Raw genomic sequence first — 12,883 nt, forward strand, 5'->3', positions numbered from 1 at the left:
TACTAAAATGTATGTTTTGTATTCCTCTCTGCCCAATCAGCAACAGGTTGAACAACCGTGTAATAATTATGCCATCATATCAACTTTGTCAATCGATATATTTCGTTAGTGTCAGACAGACAGCCAGAATGAGCTAGCAATAACATTAGCATTATAGCATAAAAATATGAATGGGTGGATCTTTTATTTATATCTTTGATTTCACAATATTTAGACCAAGGTGGGTGAAACAACACAGGACAGTACAGCTTTAGTTTGACACATACCACTTTTTAAGTGAGCAAAAATATTGGCACACTCTTAAATGAGTGAATGATAGATGGATAGATAGGTCGGTAGGTTGATTGATTGATTGATTGATTGATTGAGAGACAGAGCGGGCGAGATGGAAGGGGAGAGAGAGAGAGTGAATGAGTGAGTTAGGAGTGAGTGAGTGAGAGTGTGTGAGAGTGAGGTAGAGAGTTGCATTGGGTGATGAAACATTTTAACATGTTCAGTAAATATTTCCTTTTGGTTATATATTGTCAGTGCTCATATCCTCTTATTTAGCCCCTCTTCGCTAAGTTTAAAAAGTGCTGATGTAGCCACTTTTTAAATTTGCTGTGTGTACATAAAAAGTCTCCCATGTGATCATTTTGCAATCTGCTACATCAGATCCAGCAAAAGGCAGTAATAAAAATGCTACATTTTAATGTTGAGAGTCAATTCATTGTTTTTTTTCAGATATGAACCAAAAAGGAAAGCACTGTTTTCTTTGCATTGCATTGCGAGTTGAGTTAAATGACAAAAGCAGTTGCGCCATTCGAGCTGAAGCCACATGCAAACTCGTCATCCGGTAGATTTTTTTTTTAGTTGCCTGCTGTTAGATGATGTTGTTTTCATGCACGACACTTTAAGAAGACGACAACTTCTGCTATAAGTTTAGACTTTCTCTTCTTTCCAAATTACAACTGGTAATATCAAATTAAATACATTTCAAAGCACCCCAAACGCTAAAACAAAGTGTGTTGCCCAAAATAAAAAAGGACATTTTATGATATTGTTAAGTTAAGTTATGTGAAATGTAGAGAAAGATTTTGATATTTGAATGCATATAGCTAGCCATCTATTACCTAGCTAGCTAGCTTTCTATCTACACCGTAGATTCTACGGTGTTTGAGTTAGTTTCGGATTGAGTGAACGCTGTCGTGTTTGGTTGCCGCTGCTCACCCGCAGAAAAACTTATCCTGTGACTGTAAAATGACCTTGAGAGTTTTGAAAAGCACTTAAAAATGAAATTATTATTATTATTATTATTATGGTGATGATGATGATTTTTTTCTTCATTATGTTTTTGTATTTATTATTCTCATAACAACTTGACAAAATGAAATTGAGTAAATGTAACTCACCATTTTGTTTTTACGCCAATACATTTTCGACCACAACAAAGGGTTAGCTAGCAGGCTAGCTATATCTTCATGTCGGAAATGCTATATAGCCTGTGCCGTACTTTACAGAGCAACTTGGTGTTACCGGGTACCGTATTTTCTGCACTATAAGGCACACCGAAAAGGAAATATTTTTCCAAAAGCTGACTACAATTCCGCTACAGGGTGCCATTAGACAGGAAATAACTGACTGACCTTTCTTCATGGTGTCCATTTTTTCTTGAAAAGTCCATCTAGTAACTATTGATGAAAAGGTTTCTTCAGCCGTCATCTGTATTTCTTTGAAGGTGTCGGACATTTGTGTGTGTGTGTGTGTGTGTGTGTGTGTGTGTGTGTGTGTGTGTGTGTGTGTGTGTGTGTGTGTGTGTGTGTGTGTGTGTGTGTGTGTGTGTGTGTGATTGATTAAATGCTTAAATATGAAAAAAGACGCCTGGGAGCACCACAACAGGGAAAAAGTAATGAAAGGAAGTTGAAAGACAATTTGGAATTACAGTAAAGTCTCGTTATATCGATATCCAAGGGAGTCCGAAAAATATCGATATAACCGGGACTATCGATATATCCGACCCTGTTTGCATGTAATTTTCTCCGTGCGTGCATAGAAATAGTATCGATATAACCGGGACTATCGATATATCCGATATCGATATAACGAGACTTTACTGTATTTAATAAGAATTCATGGACATAATTGAATTAACATCAGTCCATGATTCAGATAATTTTAGGCCAGCGGAGAACGCTTTTGAGGCATTGATGGTCCGCCACTGTTAGAATCCCAGTTTGAATTTTCATCAAGGTAAACCGAACGCAATTTGTTCAGCATCAGGGAAAAAGAAAGCAACAAAGGGACTCGATATGAATCACACATGGCCAGCCGACGTCAGTTGTTACCCTGACAGACTGAAGACATTAAAAGTTGGAGGAAGTCAAAGCGAGGGAGGAGAGAGGGAGGAGGGAGAGGAGGGTTGAACGCAAGGGGGGGACACGGTGACGGGGCGTCAGGAGTCAGTCGGTCGGGGCATGAAAAGGGGAAGTTGTTCATGAAGAAGGAGAAAGGGAAGGAGGGAGAGTTAGTAACAAAAAAGTTGCTGTTTGAGGTGGAATTATGGAGCGAGCCAGAATAGCCAGTAAGTTCAGTCTATTTCTTCACTCTTCTTTCCCTTTCTTCAGATCAGTAGAAAGCGCATGCACACTGACCCCGAAAAATTACAGCATGTGAAGCGGCACTAAGTAAAAGCTTCAGTGATGGCCTGTCACAAATTTGCTTTTAATCTTTTGCGGAGTAGTGGACTCTCCAATTGTCAATATATGAACAGTGTTAAATCCGCATGCGTCCAGAGCAACTTGGATTAATCTTGATAGACGCAGATGGTTTATTTTGAGATCCAAAGGAGGCTGGAGGGAGGCACTGATGTCAGCTGATTTGATCAAAATGTTCACGATTGATTTTGATGCTTGTTTCACTTTAATGGAACGGCGCCTCGACTCCCGTGAGAGCCAATCTATTTGAGACTGATTAAATCTGGATGTCAAGATGAGTGACGTCGCACAAATTGGTTTTTAATCCACGAGAATGTTTCAACTCACTGGCCCAGACGGGAACTCACGGCAACTCGTGTACAGTTTGCCATGTGTGTACAAAATATCCACTTGGTGTCAGCGTTGTACTATCCACCGTCATTTCTTGCTCTGAAATGTTCCTTGTGGGTTATTCATATTTTTTTATTTTGGTACATTTCTATCCAGGTATAACTTCCTATGATACGTTTCACACGGTCCAGCCCACTTCCTGAAATGTCAACGTTTGTAACATTCTGGTTGCTCCACTGTTTGCACCCGTTGTCATGACAACGGCCCTGCAGTTTCAGAGGACGTGACTCTTTTTGTAGCACAGGTGACTTTGTAAAATGTTTGCCAAATGTCTCAAATGTATTTCAAAACATCTTATTCACAGATATGTGGAGAACTATATTGCATGATAAGGAAACTAATTGTTTCTAATACGGTGGCACAGAGGAGCACACATTTAATTGATCTTTGTCACAATGGAGGGATTGAGGTTTCAATTCCCAGCTCAGGTCTTTTTGTGTGAGCTTCGCAATACAATACAATACAATACAATACAATACAATACATCCTAATTTATATAGCGCTTTCACAACAGCTGCAGCTGTAACAAAGCACTTAATAGTCAACACAAAGCAAAATGATAAACACAACAGGAACTTAAAAACATGGACAGTTGTGCAATCTTAACAACTTTCCCCAAGTACTCTATAATGTACAAGACAAACACTTTGTTACATGAAGAAGTTCTAGATGAAAGAGGAGAGGATGAAAGCCTCCTTTTTAACCTGCATGTTGGGTTTTGGATTGGATCGGATTCGCCGTTATTAGTCTCGCAGTGGAGAAATTTACATATCACAGCGGCAAAGTGATGGAAGGAAGAGGAAAGGAAGAAGTAGAACAACAACATACAGAAGCTCCTGGAAAGGCAGCCACTCTCGCTGTTCCATCCTGAAGTCAAAAGAACACAAAAAAAACCCAACAACTAAATAATATGACAACACAAAGACACAGATAGTTATTCAATCGCAAGCACTTTCTGCACCCTCTTTGCTGTATGAAGCAGTTCTAGATGAAAGAGGAGAGATCAAAGCATCCTTTTCACCAATGGATCGGGGACATCATGGTTAAATGTGCACGTCTGCTACACGCTAAATGTTGAAAGCAAACACAAAGCTGTATCATCCATTGACGAAAAGAGATCTCACATCTCCTGTCCCACGTAAATCCCCTTCAATTCCAAGCCACGACAGTTCCACGTACGCATTGGTGCGTATGTGGAATCGAAAACGGTGCTGGCGTATTCATGCTGCCGAAAAGGCGTAACCGCTCAGCAGAGTCTCCGCCTTGTTGAATGTTGTGGCCAAAAATTCTGAAAACCAATCCGTATATGTTCCACATGACCCACAACAACACAAAGTGACAAAAGAAAAAAACACAAACAACATAAAAAGCAAGGCTCGTGAGAGCCTGCCTACCCGGGTGCCATCTTGGACTTCCCTTTCAATCGGTAAGGAGATGAGCAGGAAGTGGAGGGTGTTCATGAGGAGAGGTGATATGGAAAAACGAAACCAGACTTGAAGCCTCCATATAAGTGTGTCATAAAACAGTCATACTCCCAGTGTGAAGGAAAAAAAGGAAGTTCATCGTGTTCCATGAAAAAGGTGGAGAGGATATCCTTTTAGTGTGAACGCCTCACCGTTGCGCCTTTGCCCTCTCGTTTCATCATATTCGTTTATTTCGGAGCTCATGACGGAAACATTGTGAGTCATGAGGCCTTCAGGAAAGGCGCGTGCGTGACAGGTGGCATTATTCAATGATTTAAATTGAGTTTGAAGGTGCTTGAAGGTGGGGAAAGAAAACGAGGTTGAAAACAATGTGAATCCTTCCCTTACATATCGTTTGTGTTGATGTGAATAATTAAGTTAATGCACGAATTGTTAATTCAAATTCATCGGTAACTCATTTCAATCGAATCAATTTCAAGCATGCTAATATAACGAATATATTGTTTTGGGATTATATCATAGCCATCTGCTTGGACGCTCAGTAACTTTCTGGCTTTACTGTCACAAAATGTAACAATTCTGAGCATTTTAACTCATTCACTAGCAGACGTACAAAAATGTGTCTACTCCGGTGCCAGGGTTTTTGTCATTTTCACCCGAATTCCAGGACACACAGAATATTGAGTTTTACGACTACATAGACATTTGATGCAGCGTAGGAAAGCTTAGACTCTCTTTTTTCATCAAGAGTTAATGCCTAAGTTATATAGGTCTGGAGTTATCTGAACTTGAAATCGGGGCAGCTGTACAAAATGCAATACGATGTATACATGTTGATTTATATAGTGCTTCAAAACAGTTGAAGCTCTAAAAAAGTTAATTCCTAATTTATATGGGTCTCGAGTTATATGAGCTTGAAATGAGGGCAGCTGTCTAAAATACAATGCAATACATAAATATTTCATTTATAAGTGCCTTTCAAAACTCTCAAGGACACTTTACATTCATAGGATACCTTTTTCTGTGGGTGAGGAGCGGCAGCCACAATCGTCAGCGTTCACTAGACCTGGAATAACTCAAATAGATAAAATGTTAGCTACCTCGCTAATAGATAACTAATAGATAGCTTGCTATATAGCTAATAGATAGCAAATAGCACACTAGCTAGCTAGATAGCTAATAGATAGCAACACGAGCCAGCATTCACTCACTAGATAGAAAGTTAGCTAGCTAACTTAAAGATAATTAATAGATAGATAGATAGTTAGCTAATAATAATACATTTCATTTACAAGCGCCTTTCAAAAATCTCAAGGTCACTTTACAGTCACAAGATCAGGTTTTCTGTGGGTGAGCAGTCAAGTTAGCTAGCTAGCTAATAGATAACTAATAGATAGCTGGCTAGCTAGTTAGACAGCTAATCGATAGCAAATAGGTAGCTAGCTAGGTAGCCAGCAACGATGACCCCATTCAACCGGGAATAACTCAAATAGATCAAGTTAGCTAGCTAGCCAATAGAAAACCAATAGATAGATAGATAGATAGATAGATAGTTAGACAGCTAATAGATAGCAAATAGATAGCAATTAGATAGCTAAATAGATACCTTTTTATGTAAATTCACATCTGAAATATTGCGCTGATTGGATACTGTGCTTTAACAACAACTGAAGCTGTAACAAAGTACTAACAGAAAAAAGGGGAATGTTTTTTCCCCTTGTGGAAGGGAAAAAACATTGTCAGACAACGCTTCATCGGCACCCCTGCAAGAAAAACGAAAACCCAAACTAATTCGGGAATGGCGCTCTCCATCATATTTTCAATTCGGAATAAATGACAGTGAATGAGTTATTGTTATGTCAACTAGCTTTTTGATATTAAAATCCATCTGTTACCTTTGAAAATATACAATATGCTAGTACATACGTGGAAAAAATATGTTGCTGAATTTCCTACATTTTATTTAATCAAGTGGTTGCATGAAATAATATTTTTTTAAGTACATTATACATTCACTTAAAATGATTTGACCCGAAATATTTTCTTTTGCGCAACCACTTGACAAAAAGAAATTGATTAAATTCGCAAACTTTCAAGTCCAACTCCGGTGTCATTTCTGAGCAACGGCCAAGTGGTTTTGGTTTGGCCGATTCTCCCATCAAGCACTTGAACACAACACCAGCATGCATATGCACATGCACTCACGCATGCACACACGCTTCCCCAGATGTTTGGGAATCCTTCCTCATTCTGTCGCTCAACACTGCCTTGCAGCCACTACTGTGTGCCCACGGTTACACACACACACACCCTGGCTGTTGTGAAATCTAGATTTACTGTCTTTTCTTTTTGGAGGCTGGGGGATTAATTGTGTGCTCCAAAGGTTTGCAGCTGCAGCTTTAAGAGCACAACTCACGTTGAGCTGGCATTTCAGCTGATGGGCCACACACATAGACGCATCTAAGTACAGTGTGTATTTATGTACTTATATTTATATACACGTTATTGTCTACTATGTTTTTTCGCAAGCACGTGCAGTACAACCTGCTCGATCGCATAGACTAGAAATGTGCTTGCAGGATCTCTGACGTGCAGTGAGTATGTTGCGTCACACGAGTATTACTTTTGTTTTTATTTCTTTTTCCTTCATCGTTTTCACCGACTTCGGATCCAGGAGGGGAGCCCTGTTGCGTCACACGAGTGTATGATTTTGAAGTGCGCTTTTCAACACTTTCATGTCTTTCAATTCCTTGATCTCCTTGATGTGCGTATCACCCTGACGCATAGCACACGCTTGCAAATTGTATAAAAGGAGCTGTCGCGGGACAGAGAGATCGGGCGAACCACGGGCCAGAATCATATCAGACTCATCTCGGACTCACGCCCGGCTCACGCCGGGCTTCGGACAGACATCACGGCACGACTTGCTCAACTCCACGCCACGATCAATCTCTGCGCGTCACCTGCCTGGGAGATCTGACAACGAACCTACTTACAAATAAAGAGAAACATCAAACTCTTTAAGTACACTCCAGTTAACTAAATCACTGCCAGAATCAGAAAACCTTCATACGTCCCACAATGGGGAAATTTGCAGATATGTGCAAAAATGTTTTTTTGTCATCGTCACTCGAATTCCAGGACCGACAGTGTTGAGTTTTAGGACTACATAAACATTCAATGCAGCATAAGAAACCTTAGACAGTTAATTCCTAAATTAAATGGGTCTGGAGTTATATGAGTTTGAAATGAGGGTGTCACAATTTGTGAGGTGGTGATGGTGGTGGACCCCCAAAAAGCAGGCAGGAGGGAGGAGCAGGGTGTATTTGACAAATTCTATTAAAATAAAGTCAACAGGAACAATATCTTAAACATCAAAGTCATCAGAACAGAAAAGTCAAAAGTATCAAACAAAACCATGAGTAAAAATATGACAAGATAAAACAAACCTGACAGGGTAAAACAAACACTGGATTGACACTGAATGATCGTGCCGGGAGTCCTTTTAACTGCCACTGATTTAAAATGACCAACACCTGTGCAGCAGCAGGCGGGGCCGACAGTGCCATTAGTTGGTCGCCAACCGGAACGCGACAGAGGGCGGCTGTCCAAAATACAATGCAATACATACATATTGGTTTATATAGCGCTTTAACGACAACTGAAGCTGGAACAAAGCGCTAACATGGAAAAAAGGAAATTGATGGCCCCTTGTGGAAGGGAAAAACATTTCCAAAGGCCTTGGCCAGCGCTTTATCGGCACCCAAACCAGAAAAAAACAAAGCCCAAATAAATTCGGGAATGGCGATCTATGTCGTAGTTTCAATTGTCGAATAAATTCATGAATGGCAGTGAATGAGTTAAAAAAAAAAAAAGCAAAATGTGAACAATTTTAAAGGACACATGTTCTCCTGTGGTTAACTGCTCCGGATCATCTCAAATCTTTTCCTCATCACGTTATAAATGTGCACTGTTATAAGTACCGGCTGTGACTGCTTGCCTGTTTGCCATTGAAACACTGTTGTGATTTGTAATCAATGGTGATTAGATATAGCAGTCTAGGAGTGGAGAGGCCTACTTCCTGTGCTGGGGGTTGTTGATTTCCTTTGAGAGTTGACTCCCTAGTTTTATGAATTTATATGCAAGTATAATACTTTTAAATTCCCCCTGACCATAGAACAGCGGAAGGTTTCAAATAGATGTACCTGAAGGCAGCAGATATGTTCTATATGTGAATTGTGTTGATTTTGTCTTCGCAAAGGCAACCACAACATCAATTTAACTCATTTAAAACAGATTATTTTCATACAGACAGTGTTTTATCGGTGTTCAATTACCTGACATGTTTCGGCGTATAATTCTGACGAAGGTGGAAGTATACGCCGAAACATGTCAGGTAATTGAACACCTAAAAAACACTGTCTGTAAGAAAATAGTCTGTTTTAAATTAGATATCAAGTAGACAGGATGAACTTAATACAACTATCAATATAACTAATTCACTGCCAGACGTACAAAAATGTGTCCACTCCAGTGACATGGTTTTTTTCATTGTCACTTTAAATATCGAGTTTTAAGACTACATAAACATTCAATACAGCGTTAGAAACCTATAACTCTCTTCTTCCATCAGAAAAAAAGGTAATTCCTAAATTAATGGATCTGGAGTTATATGAGCTTGAAATGAGGGCTGTTCAAAATACAATGCAATACATATTGGTTTATATAGCGCTTTAGCAACAGTTGAAAAGAAAAAAACATTGCCAGAAGCCATTTCCAGCACCCAATAATGAAAAAAACAAAACCCGAACCAATTCGAGAATGGCGCCCTACGTCATATTTTCAATTACTGTATATATTTGTGAATGGCAGTGAATGAATTAATAATTTTCATCAAACACCGATTGTCTGAAAATTTACATATGACATAAAAATTGTGGTGTTTAAGGGTTCTCCAGTAAAATTGTATTTTACTTCCATGACTCCAATTTTCAACCGAAATACTGTACACTGTAATAATAATAATACATTTGATTTCTAAGCGCCTTTCAAAACTCTCAAGGTCACTTTACAGTCACATGATGTGTTTTTCTGTGGGTGAGCAGCGGCAGCCACACGTGCTAGCGTTCACTCAACCCAAAAGTTACTCAAATAGATAGAAAGCTAGCGAACTACATAATAGATAACTAATAGATAACTAATAGATATCCAGCTAGATAGCCACCCAGCTAATAGCTAGCTACCTAGATAGTCAGCTAGATAGCTAATAGATAGCAAATAGTTAGCTAGACTTTTAGATCATACGAAGGGGTTGAGAGCCTTGTCCTAGCCTGTCGCGCATCTTCAAAATATACCCTCAAAGAATCATTGCGGTGGTCCTGGATGACCTGTTGGGATATCGCCCCCCAAGCCCAACATTTCTATTTCCTCTGATAATGTGCTGTTCCAGAAGGTGTGTTTGCTGCCGGAATCTCACTGATTGCCTCGAGGCGCCGTTCTGGTTTCCTAATGTCAGCTTTCACCAGGAAGTCAACTCTATTTTTTTCTGTCGCACATAAGAAAGTGGCGACCGCTGAATTGAGCACACTTTAATTAACATGCCAGCTGGGGCTGCTTGTCCAAAAATGACAGTATACGTTGAACTGTACATTTCAGTTACTTGGAAGGCTCAAGAGAGGACATATTATTGGCTGTTTATAGTGTAAGTCTTAATTCGCACTACAGACCACGATTCAATGTCCTTCATGTAGTGAGTCTGTCAAATGATTTGCAGGGAACTATTTTTATGCTTAGCCCAAGTCTAGCACAAAACGCGGTCTAACTAGCCTCATGAGCGAAGTTTTCTTACTTTTAGTAATTTCCTAGCTTTTTCTCAGATAGAATTGAGCCATACTGGGATGTGTGCAACTTTGTGGGCCTATGCGGGATGGAAAGTAACCGAATTCTAGTCAATCGTTACGCCATACCTCATTTCCATCAAAGTCATGGTGCAGTACACCATGCTTGACATTGCGGAGGCAGAAATAGACTTGCTGGCTCATGCGTGGTGTACGTGTACGCAAAGTACATTTGTACAATTACAGATGCTTGACAACTTACAAACGAGCAACGTCCCGAACGGTCGTTCGTAAAGTTAATTTGTAAGTTGCTTCATAGCTATATTTTGTATGTATGTTTAAAGGACAACCGACATTACTTTTTTTATTTCCTGACATCAGAAAAAACGTTTTATAGCATCTAAAATACCTAAAACACGCAGTATGATATTTTTAGTCAAATGCAAAACACCAATAAAAATGTCTTAAAGTGTCCAAAATCTGAAAAAAAATGAACCCGGAAGTGGCCAGTAGCAGAAAGTCCCGCCCCCAGTTCGTGACGTCACGCCAAGGCGTCTTGCATGGCTTCAGATTCGGATAATATGCTTTCTTGTTACTCATACAGTTATGAATATGATTCAAATAGTTCTGAAGAGGAAAGCACACATGTTTGCAATCGATTAAATAATTTATTATGTGCCATTTTGAGGCAACATTGGGGGGAAATGTATCACCAAAAAAAGAGGCAGAAAATGGCGACCAAGCTCTGTGTGAGAAATTAATCAGCCCGTTTCCACAGGCTGATTAATTCATTACATGGAGCTTTGTCACCCTCTTCTGCCTCTTTTTTGTGCTACATGAAGTTTTCAGCCAAGTACAGCCAAATGCATTGACGTGATGGAAGGACTGCTACAATGTGTCCTTTTTTCGGTCAGGGGCGTTCCTTCAGTGACGTAACGTACGGACTCATCACCAACTCAAAAACAAGACTTTCGGAATATTCAGCGCAAGTCTTAAGACGTATAATATAGCTATGTGCGGTGGAATTTTTGTAAAATACGCTCAGTAGAAGTCATTTGAAGCCATTTTACAAATTATGGACACAACTTGTCCGTAGACGTCGGTTGTCCTTTAAGGCTTATATAAATATGTTTGAGATTTACTGTATATACGTATGTTTAAGGCTTGTATAAGTAACCTGTATTCGTTTGTATTTAAAAATAAACATTCAATATAATATATGCTCGAGAAAGATATGTACATGAACAACTAGAGAGAATACTACATATGTTACTACAAAAAAGGTTTGTATGTACCGTTGTTTATAACTCGAATGTTCGTAAGTAGGGGAGTGTCTGTAAACTGCAAGATCTCCCCTTGTGGATGATGTTGTCGGTTGTGTATGTGACATGGGCGATTGGAGACCACTTTGCTCAATGACCCGGTGTCTGTGCCCCTCTCAAAAATATTTTTTAAAGTGATGCTGATTCTAATTCATTCATTTGAATTCTGCACTGATTCAGTGGTATTTTCCCATGCTGCCGTATTTAAGTGAAATTCAAAGATATCCACCACACAAAATTTGTCTGCCTGCGACTTGATCAAATACATTCAAACTGTGTACATTTAGACCGATTTTAACAAGTCTAACAGATACCATACTCTGCTTTTTTTATAAACAATTTAGCAAATGTGCCACGAGGCGTGTAATAGAAAACACCCTTGATCCCTCGAATGCCTAGTGACGCACAGCATACCAAATAGACAACCAAATAGACAAGAATGGATCACTTACAAACGAGATACGTTCTGAGCGGTCGTTCGTAAAGTGAATTTGTTCATAAGTTGCTTCAGTGCTACATTTTTGAACATATGTTTACGTCAAACACTGAATGGGGAAGTATAAAACACAGACACTCTAACAGTCGTAAAATAAATTCACACCTACTGTAGTACGACGACATATATCCTTGGGTCTTCAATAAGCCATGGCTGACGCTGCTGGCACGTCATTACTGAATGACGTGCCAGCAGCCATTACTTTTTGTTATGCATCACGTCCTCCTGGAGCGTCAACTGGGAAGAGGGATTTCCGCTTCCCCCACATGTGCTATACAGCCAATCGCAAGTGAGCTCGGCCAGAAAAAGGGGCACAATACAAAATCTAACTTACAGCATCTCTGTCCAAACATTTTTCAACATACCTGCAAAAATGTCACGTTGTTCGTAACTCGAATGTTCGTAAATTGGGGAGTATCTTTATTCCAAGGTCCTACAGCACTTATTTATTGTTCTTTTCACTTTTATGTTATTGCTGCCTAATGGGTTCCCATCTAGTTTATGTACACTGTGAGCATCTACAGTCGTATCGGATATTTGCCACTTGAAAACTACATGTATGCTAATTAGATATTTACAAAGAAATCAGACATACACATAAAATCATAATTGGTCACCTGCAGTGTAGATCCTACTGTACTTGCACGTGCATATTCTCATATGTGTGTGTTGTGTGTGTGTGTGGGGGGGGGGGTAAAGGAAAATACCCACACCCACATGA

The 12,883-nt window shown here is 39.6% G+C and overlaps 1 protein-coding gene across 2 annotated transcripts in view; it reads left to right on the forward strand.

Annotated features, from left to right (window-relative positions):
• Positions 1-12,883, forward strand: part of septin9b (septin 9b) — a 78,433-nt gene that overhangs the window by 14,680 nt on the left and 50,870 nt on the right. The window contains exon 1 of one of the 2 annotated variants that reach the window (XM_089006360.1): positions 2,442-2,560. The exons of the other annotated variant lie outside the window; for it this stretch is intronic. The gene's annotated coding sequence lies outside the window, so the exon portion shown is untranslated. Of the gene's footprint in view, positions 1-2,441; positions 2,561-12,883 lie in introns of those variants that run through there. 2 annotated transcript variants of the gene reach the window in all.

The sequence above is a fragment of the Hippocampus bargibanti genome, linkage group LG10 (genome assembly GCF_051943395.1).
Source record: "Hippocampus bargibanti isolate YZ-2025 linkage group LG10, ASM5194339v1, whole genome shotgun sequence".
Classification (NCBI taxonomy): Eukaryota; Metazoa; Chordata; class Actinopteri; order Syngnathiformes; family Syngnathidae; genus Hippocampus; species Hippocampus bargibanti.